This window comes from Ornithorhynchus anatinus, chromosome 8, assembly GCF_004115215.2.
Source record: "Ornithorhynchus anatinus isolate Pmale09 chromosome 8, mOrnAna1.pri.v4, whole genome shotgun sequence".
In the NCBI taxonomy this organism is placed as follows: Eukaryota; Metazoa; Chordata; class Mammalia; order Monotremata; family Ornithorhynchidae; genus Ornithorhynchus; species Ornithorhynchus anatinus.
In genome coordinates, this window is record NC_041735.1 from 5,004,069 (window position 1) to 5,013,666 (window position 9,598).

General features: G+C 57.6%; 1 long non-coding RNA gene across 1 annotated transcript; it reads left to right on the forward strand.

Annotated features, from left to right (window-relative positions):
- Positions 1-4,376: 4,376 nt before the first annotated feature.
- On the forward strand, positions 4,377-5,422 carry LOC114813908. Its single transcript, XR_003761654.1, has 2 exons — positions 4,377-4,575; positions 5,304-5,422. It is a non-coding gene; the product is annotated as an uncharacterized LOC114813908 (long non-coding RNA).
- Positions 5,423-9,598: the final 4,176 nt, after the last annotated feature.

Here is a 9,598-nt window from a genome sequence, read left to right on the forward strand (position 1 = left end):
GCACAGTGCTTGGCACATAGTGACCTTAGGCAAATCACTTCACTTCTCTATGCCTCCGTTAACCTCATCTGTAAAATCCGAGATTAAGATCGTGAGTCCCATGGGGGACAGGGACAGTGCCCAACCTCATTATCGTATAGCTACCCCAGTGCTTAGAACAGTGCCTGGCCACGTAGTAAGCGCTTAACAAATACCATACAAAAGTGCTTAACAATTATAAGTATTGCCGATATTACTAAATAGCCAGGGTTAGCCTGGAATCTGCCCAAACTCTAAAATGGGGATAAAGGAATCGACAACCCAGCGCCCGAGTCCTGTTGGAGGCCCTCGAGGTGTGAGATTGGAAATCACCAAGCTGAGGCTCTTACCGGCAGGTAAGAGGGATCGCGAGCACAGTCCAGAAAACAGACGAGAGCAGGAGAACGCGAGCAAGGCCGAGGAAATGGAAGTTATTGAACGGACACGAGGGAGGCTCTTGGAGTAGAAACGGGAATCGAGAGACGCTGCGGGGAAGCGGGCATTTCCTTCCTACTTGCCGTCTCCGCCGCCCCGGATTCCTCTCTGCATCTCACGACTCCCTTCCGTGCCCAGAGCGAAACCCCCGTGGCCTCCTGGATTGACCCCGTTTGTTTTTTTGCCCGCCGCCCCCGGACAGGCAGGTCCCCGGAGGCATTTCTGGTGTCACACAGCGCTGTGATGTCACAGCGCTGGGTCCTGTGTGATGGGCCCGAGGCCTTGGGCCCCCAAAACTGAGCCCCTCACACTGGCCGGAGCACTTGTCTCCCAGAGGAGGCGGCATCGATCTGTCCCTCAGCCTCTGAGTCCCAGCGTCCCCCGAACATGAGCGCCTCAAGAGACAAAGGGAACTCCAACCTAACTCCCCAGGTAAGGATCCAAGTTGGCCCCGGACAGCAGAGCCCGCTCGACGGGGGTCGGGTCTGTCGGGCAGCGGGAATGGCTCCGAGCACGCATACTAGTCGTAACTGTGGTATTTGTCGAACACTCACTCTGTGCCGAGCCTCGCACCAAGCGCTGGGGTGGATATGAACACGTCAGGTTGGATACAGTCCCCGTCCCACGCGGGGCTCGCCGTCTCAATCCCCCATTTTGCCGACGAGGTAACTGAGGCCCAGAGAAGTACAGCGACTGGCCCGAGGTCGCGGGCAGACGCGTGGCGGAGCCGGGATTAGAACCCACGACCTCCTGACTCCCAGGCCCGCGCTCTAGCCCCTAGGCCACGCGGCTGTTCGAAGGGGGTCGACAGCCACGGCGACTGCGCGCTTCTTGCAGTAGGGTCCGGGGTGAGCTCTCTGCCCCGCCGTTTTCTCAGGAATCGCCCTCCCCCGGCCCCAGGCAGGGTTCAGGAGACCCAACTAACCACATTCTTTCCCCAGGTCCAAGACATGACCCTGAGGCCCATGCATATCCGGGAGAAAGAGAGGAGTCAGCTCAGAACAGTAAGGGACTGCTCCTTTCCCTCCCGACACCCCCCTCTCCCTTCGAAGGGCATGGAGAGCCGCCAGGATCCTGCCTTGCTTTCCACCCGCCACCCCCAGCACCAAAGACAAATCAGAGAACTGGCCCACTTTCCCCCAGCAGTTGCCAGACTAGGTCGAACTAAGCAGCAGCGGGGCCTAGTGCAAGGCCCGGGCCTGAGAGTCAGAGGATCTGGGTTCTGATTCTGCCTCTGCCGCTCGCCTCCTGCGCATCCACGGACGAGTCATTTCACCTTCCGTCCCTCAGTTTCCTCCTCTGTAGAATGATGAACAAAGAGCTGTTGTCCCTCCCCCCTAGACCTTGGGACCGGTACAGCGTCCACTCCCGATGACCTTGTATCTAGCCCAGTACCTTAGTACGATGCTTGGCACGCGGTAAGCGCTTAACAAATACCACGACCGTTATTATTGATATTAACGTTCAGCCTCGGGTTCTTATATCCACGGAGGGAGAAGGGGAAGGGAAGGGGAAGGTTAAGGTTGTCTGAACAGCCGAACGGCTCAACATCCTCTGTCTTCTCTGCCCGAGCAGGTAATGAAGAAATTGTCAATCCTAAAGATGTTGAAGGGCTCGGATCGCCGCATTCGGCGACTGCACAGTTTAGCGAAGAGCTGTTGGAAATCACTGCTCAGTGTTCCTAAGATCCTCTGCACCGCCTCTGGGTGAGTAGGGCTGGTTGCCGCGAGCCCGGGGTCCGTCGATGAGGGCTCAGCGCCGGGGAGAACTCGGGCAGGGCCCAGCCAGGCGCATTTGAGAAGCAGCGTGGCTCAGTGGAAAAGAGCCCGGGCTTGGGAATCAGGGCCTCTAATCCCGCCTCCGCCGCTTGCCGCCGCTTTGGGCAAGTCCTTTAACTTCTCTGTGCCTCAGTTACCTCCTCTGTAAAATGGCGATGAAAACTGTGAGCCCCCCGTGGGACAACCTGACCACCTTGTATCCCCCCAGCGCTTAGAACAGTGCTTTGCACATAGTAAACGCTTGACAAATACCACCATTATTATTATTCAGTGGACAGAGCACGGGCCTGGGCATCGGAAAGACCTGGGTTCTCATCCCGGCTCCGCCACGTGTCCGCCGTGTGACCTGACCGTAAATAGGGATGAAGACGGGGAGCCCCGTGGGGGACAAGGATTGAGTCCGACCTGATTAACTCGTATCTACCCCAGCGCTTAGAACGGTGCCTGGCACGTTTACCAAGCGCTTACCAAGTACCATCGTCGTCATTATTTGGGTACCTCCGGGCCAGAACTGTTGCACTGCTTCCCGGTCCGCCCCTTCCAGAGGCGTTTCATTCCCACTTCTCGGTTAGCATCCCGCTCCAGGGGAGCCGAAATGCAAGGAGGGTTCGGGGAATTTATCTGCGATATGCCACGTGGAACCCCACTTCCCCCGTCTTCTGCCGTGGCTCTTGGATTCCACCACTCCTCTCCTCCTGCTCCCGGGGCCGCGGCATAAGTCAGCTCAACTTGCCGCAGACATCTTGAGCTCCTTTTGCCGTCTCAAAAGTCACCCGGTGCCGCGGTTTTGCCTCCCTCATCCCCCCGGCCCTCTTAACCACCTATAAGGGGAGTTTTTCCTGAGATTTCTCGGTCTCCGTATTTAAAAGCATTGAGACTTTCTTCCTCATCACTCATCTGTCCCGTCTTCCCTCCGGACACTTTTTCTGCTCCTGTATATTGCCGTTTAGTGAGTGGGAAGCTGAGAAACCAATCTCCATCAATCAATCGATCGATCATATTTATTGAGCGCTTTCTATGTGCAGAGCACTGCACTAAGCGCTCGGGAGAGGACATGTAGCAATATAACGGACACATTCCCTGCCCACAATGAATTTACATTCTAGAGGAAAGCCGCTTTTCCCTCAATTCTTAGATTCTGTAATTGACATACTGCCAGGAGCCCCAACAAGAAGCAGTGTGGTCTAGTGGCTAGAGCCCAGGCCTGGGAGTCAGGAGGATCTGGGTTAATAATGTTGGTATTTGTTAAGCGCTTACTATGTGCAGAGCACTGTTCTAAGCGCTGGGGTAGACACAGGGGAATCAGGTTGTCCCACGTGGGGCTCACGGTCCTCATCCCCATTTTCCAGATGAGGGAACCGAGGCACAGAGAAGTGAAGTGACTCGCCCACAGTCACACGGCTGACAAGTGGCAGAGCTGGGATTCGAACTCATGAGCCCTGACTCCAAAGCCCGGGCTCTTGCCACGGCGCCACGCTGCTTCTCAATCCTAATCCTGGGTTCTAATCCTGCCTCTGCCACTGGTCTGCTGTGTGACCTTGGGCAAATCACCTCCCTTCTCTGGGCTTCAGTTACCACATCTGTAAAGTGGGGAGGATTAAGACCGTGAACCCCTTGTGGGACAGGGACCGTGTTAGCTTATATCTCCCCCAGCACTTAGAACGGTGCCTGACACATAGTAAGCGCTTAACAAATACCGTCGTCATTATTAACCAAGAGGTTAGGCCCCGAGCTGGGAGTCCAGGTTCAGCCACCCTGACTCACCTCCCAGCCCCGCCGTACTTATGTACGGATCTGTCGTTTATTTATCTGTCTTGATGTCCGTCTCCCCCCTTCTAGACTGCAAGCCCTTTGTGGGCAGGGAACGTGTCCGTTTAGTGTTGTGCCGTACTCTCCCAAGCGCCTAGCGCAGTGCTCTGCGCACGGTAAGCGTTGGATAAACACAAGTGACTGAATGAACCAACCTTCCTTCCGCCACCGCAGGACAAGAATCTCCTTTGTACACAAGAAACCAGAGGAGAAAGACTCGAAGAAGCCCTTACCCAAGGCGGGCGAGATTCTGCCCGAGGACGGCGAGGCAGGCCGCCTCGAGACCGAGCCCGCCGCCGCCATCCAAGTCCCCCGGGTCACCCCCCGGCCCCGGGACTGGATCTCGCCCAGGCCCGGGCCCTGCAGTCGTGGCCCTGGTTCAAGGGTCTGCCCCAGCGGGTCAACCTGCCCGCCCCCCGGGTACTCTGCAGACCTTCCGCCCTGCGCTGGGTCAAGCGGTGCTGTACCCGCTCCTGCTCAGCATCGCTGGAGAAGCCGAGATCCTCTCGGACCCAACGCTACGGCTACGGCCCCGGTGAGCGGCTCCGGCGCCGTGGGGCCGGCGAGGGGGTCCCGCTTTTCCTCTCCTGGCGGTCCCGGCCTCCGGCCCCAGACGCCCCATAGGGTGGGCGAGACCGACTGGAGGAGGTCTAGCAGCAGGACTTCTCCAACCTCTTGCCCCCCAGGGCCTGGGTCGAAGGGGCAAGAGCGACGTCCTTTCCTCCCCTCTGCTCCTCCCCAGGCAGTCGGTCGATCGTATTTATTGAGCGCTTACTGTGTGCAGAGCACTGTCCCGAGTGCTTGGGAGAGGACGACGCGACGATAAACGGGCACATTCCCCGCCCACGGCGAGTTTACAATCTAGAAGGGGAGACAGACATTAACGTAAATAAGTAAAGGCTCCGGGCCCGGGGACTCTTCGCGGACCCGGCGGGAAGCGGGGAAAGGAAAACATTCAACTCCCTGGGTGGAACAGGCCGCAAGACGGAGATACAGAGAGGAGGAGCGGGGCCTAGTGGGTGGAGCCCGGGCCGGGAAGTCAGAGGGACCTGGGTTCGGAATCCCCGACCTCGGTTGTTATCCACACAACTCCCCTCCGGCTGCCTTTGCGCCAAGGTTTCAGTCTTCTGCAGCGGGATATAAGCCACGCTCGTATCCTCGGGGTCCTGCTCGAACCCCCCACCTTTCCGGCTAGCCTCCCCCGGTAAGGATGCCCCCTCAAAAGAGGCAGCCGGAGGAGCTGATGAGGTGTTGTCTCCGCAGACTCCTCCTTTCGAAAATGAACTGAAGCCGCTGAAAGAAGACAGCAGTGAGCGGGATGGAAAAGACTTAATTCTACTAATTAATCTCCCATATAAAGGTTCTTGGGGACCCCGCCAGGATTCTGGGGTCTGTCTTTGGCGGGGACGTCGGGGGACGGAGAGGGAGTTTGGGGGTTGGGAGGAGGAGTCGTTGGAAGAAGGGCAGGTACCCCGAATTTTCTTAGTTGGATCGTAGTCTCCGCGGTCCCCGGAGGGCTCTGCAAGGCTCTGCACCCAGAAAGCGCTCAGTAAACGCTACGCACTGATTGTTGGCGCTGAGGAGCGGCGGGGCCTCGTGGAAAGAGCGCGGGGCTGGGAGTAGGGAGGCTTGGGTTCGAATCCCGGCCCTGCTGCTGTGTCGCCTTGGGTGGGTCGCTTAACTTCTCTGGGCCTCGGTATCCTCACCTGTAAAACGAGGATTAAATCTCCGCGGTCCTTTTCCCTTTAGCCCGGGAGCCCCACGTGGGACAGAGCCTGTGTCCGGCCTGCTGATCCTGTAACTACCCCAGTGCTTAGGGCAGTGTTTAGCACACCGTAACGCCACTCGAACGTAGTAATGCTACTTGCCTGCAGTGTCGCCTTGGGCGAGTCGCTTAACTTCTCTGGGCCTCAGTTTCCTCACCTGTAAAATAGGGATTAAACATCTGTGGCCCCTTTCCCCTCAGCCTGGGAGCCCCACGTGGGACAGCACCTACGTCTGTCCTGCTGATCTTGTATCTACCCCAGCACTTACTACAGTGCTTAGCACATATTAACACCACTTGCCTGCTGTGTCGCCTTGGCCGAGTCACTAAACTTCTCTGGGCCTTAGTTTCCTCCCCTGGAAACCGGGGATTAAGTATCCGCGGCCCCTTTCCCTTTAGCCTGGGGCAGAGCCCGTATCTGACCTGATGATCCCGTAACCACCCGGTGCTCAGCACAGTGCCGAACACATAGTGAGCACCCGACAAACGACCGGGATCATCAGCGTCGGATCCGGCTGGTGGACCGGGCCTTTCCTCTCGCCCCAACCCCCCGACCCGAGAGAGAGGCCCCGGTGGGGGAGACATTCCCGGCCACGGCTACAGCCAAGTGACCGGGGGCCCCGGGCGAGTTCGAATCCGAGGCGGCAAGTCAAGCGACCGAAGGGACTGTGACATCAGAGCCCCACCCGCCACAGAGCCCAGGATCCTGCCCGCTCCCGGGGAAGCTTGAGGCGGGAGGAGTCGCCGCAGTGGGTTGACTGACCCGCAGCCCAGCCCGGAGAGGCGGGCTCCGCTCAGCTCGAGGAGGGGTCCGGGGTCGCCCACAAATATAAGCCGCTTGCCAAGGGACTCGCCCGGGGTTAGAGCCACCCGGGGAACGTGGAGAAATGACCTCACCTCGCCGCTCTCCTATTCCGGCCCGGCCCGCACACTTGGCTCCTCCGTTGCCAACCTACTCCCCGCCCCTCCATCTCGTCTCTCTCGCCACCCGCTTCTCGCCCACGTCCTGCCTCTCAGGAGAGTCAGACAGTGACTCTCCCTCCCTTCAAAGCCTTACTGAAGGTCCATCTCCTCCAGGAGGCCTTCCCTGACTAAAGCCCTCCTCTTCTCCGACTCACTTCTGCTTCACCTTGCCTGGCTCCCTTTATTCATCCCCCCTCCCGGCCTCACAGCACTTATGTACATATCATTTATTTATTTATATTAATGTCTGTCTTCCTCGTCTAGACTGTAAACTCTTTGCGGGCAGGGAATGTGTCTGTTATATTGCTGTACTGTTCTCTCCCAACCTCTGAGAATGGTGCTCTGAACACAGGACGCGCTCAGTAAATACGATCGAATGACTCTTAATTGTTGTACTGTACTTTTTCAAGCGCTTAGTACCGTGCTCCCCACCTAGTAAGTGCTCAATAGATATGACTGAATGACTGAATAAATGAATAAATACGGCTGACTGATACAGTCTGGTCCCAGGTGGGGCTCTTGGTCTAAGTAGGAGGGAGAAGAGGAATTAAATCCACGTTTACCAAGAAGGAAACTGAGGCACAGAGCAGTAAAGCGACTTGATCAAGGTCATTCAGTGAGGAGCCTTTATTAGAACCCAGGTCCTCTGACTCCCAGGCCCGTGCTCTATCCACTAGGCCATATGGCTTTTCATTAGGATAATAATAGTAATTCTTATTATGGTACTTGTTAAGTGCTCACTGGGTGTCAAGCACTGTTCTAAGCACTGGGGTAGATGCAAGTTGATCAGGATGGACGCCGTCCCTGCCCACAAGGGCCTCACGGTCTCAATCCCCCTTTTACAGATGAGGGAACTGAGGCCCCGAGAAGAGAAGTGACTTGCCCAAGATCACAGGGCAGATTGAAAGTCCTCGAGGGCAAGGGGAGGGAGTCTATTCACTCTCTAGACTTCGAGCCTGTTGTGGGCTGGGAAGAATAATAAATACCAAATGATATTGGTATTTGTTAAGCGCTTACTTTGTGCCGAGCACTGTTCTCAGCGCTGGGGGAGAGTACGGGGTCATCCGGGTCGGACCCGCACGTGAGGCTCGCAGTTAATGGTCCCCATTTTACAAGATGAGGTCACTGAGGCACAGAGAAGCGAAACATGGACCTCGCCCACAGTCCCCATCAGCTGACAAGCGGCAAGAGCGGGTTCGTACCAATGACCTCCGACTCCTAAGCCCGGCCTCTCCTCAACGGGGACATGGTTCTGATGTGTCTGTTGTACTCTTTCCCAAGCGCTCCGTACAGTGCTTCGGCACACGGTCCGGCCCATAAACACGGTTAATAAACATAATAACTAGTGCTCTCCCAAACTCTTGGCGCAACGCTCTGCCTCACAGTAGGTGTCACTCGTTCATCATCATATCGCCATTTAGGAGGCGCTTACTGTGGGCCAAAGCACCGTACTAAGCCACCCGGGAAGAGTACAAACAGAACAACAGAGAACACATATCCCGGCCCACAATGAAACCTCCAGTGCCAAGGGGGAGAGAGACATTGATATAAAGTAATGCGAGGCACCTGAGTAAATTAAATTATGATTGATAAATAAATATATAGTAACGATCGATCGATTGAAGGGTCCTGCCACTGAGTTCCCAGGCAAGAGGGGAGACGGACATCAACAGACGTAACTAAATTCATACGTAAACAAATCACGATCGGTAAATAAATACATAATAACGATTATTATTATTATAATAATAGACGGAAATTAATAGACGGAACTAAATTCACACGTAAATAAATCACGATCGATAAGTGAATATATAATAACGATCGCTCAGTCGGTGGATCGAAGGGTTCTCACAACGAGTTCCCGAAATGAACAGAAGGAGCTAGATTCATACGTAAATAAATCACCACCGATAAGTAAATCTATAATAACGATCGCGCAGCGACCGTAGGGTCCTAGAGGGAGAGACGGACGTGAATGGACATAGATAAATCAGCTATAGGATCGATAAATAAATGCATCAAGATGGTCGGGGGGTGGATGGATTGGAGGGTCCCGGCATCGGGTCGGATTCAGGAGGGAGCCGGGCCGGCTGGCGGGGCGTGGGTCGCCCCGGGCCGGGCAGGGCCGAGCGGCCGGTCCGAGGGCCCGGGGGGAAGGGGGGATGAGCAGGGAAGGGGGGAGGCGGGAAGCGGGGGCTCTGGGCGGCCGCGGCGGAGCCCCGCAGTGAGAGGGAGTGCGGGCAGAGCGGGTAGGGGAAAGGGCAAGGCGGCGGCGCTGCCGAGTCGGGGCGCGGGCCCCCGGGCTCCCTTGGGCTTTCCCGGGCCCGGTACCCAGGCCGGAGGGCCCAGAGCCGTTACCATGGCGACGGGGATGCTCTGCGCGGCGCTGCTGCTCCTCTCCCTCGGTAAAGCGCGGCCCCCCTCCCCGTCCCTCCTCGGGCGCAATTTGCGCCGTGCGCTCCGCGCCGCCGGGGCGGCGGGGGGAGGCTGGGAGGGGGCGCGGTTTGGGGGCTGGGGTCGGGGACACTCCCGAGCTTCCCAGGGCAGGGTCCCGGGCCGGACCGGAGAGAGGGATCCACGGGGGGGCGGCAGGGGACGGAGCGCGGCGCCCCTTCCCACGTCCCACCCGGGGAGAGGGGGCGGCTTGGGGGGGTCGGGAGAGGGGGCTGGGGTCGGAGCGAATCCGAGCTTCCGGGGAAAGGTCCCGGGCCGGGACCGGGAGAGAGGGATCCTCGGGGGAGGGCAGGGGAACGAGGAGGAGCCGCGCGGCGCCCCTTCCCACGTCCCACCCGGGAGAGGGGCGGCTTGGGGGGGTCGGGGAGAGGGG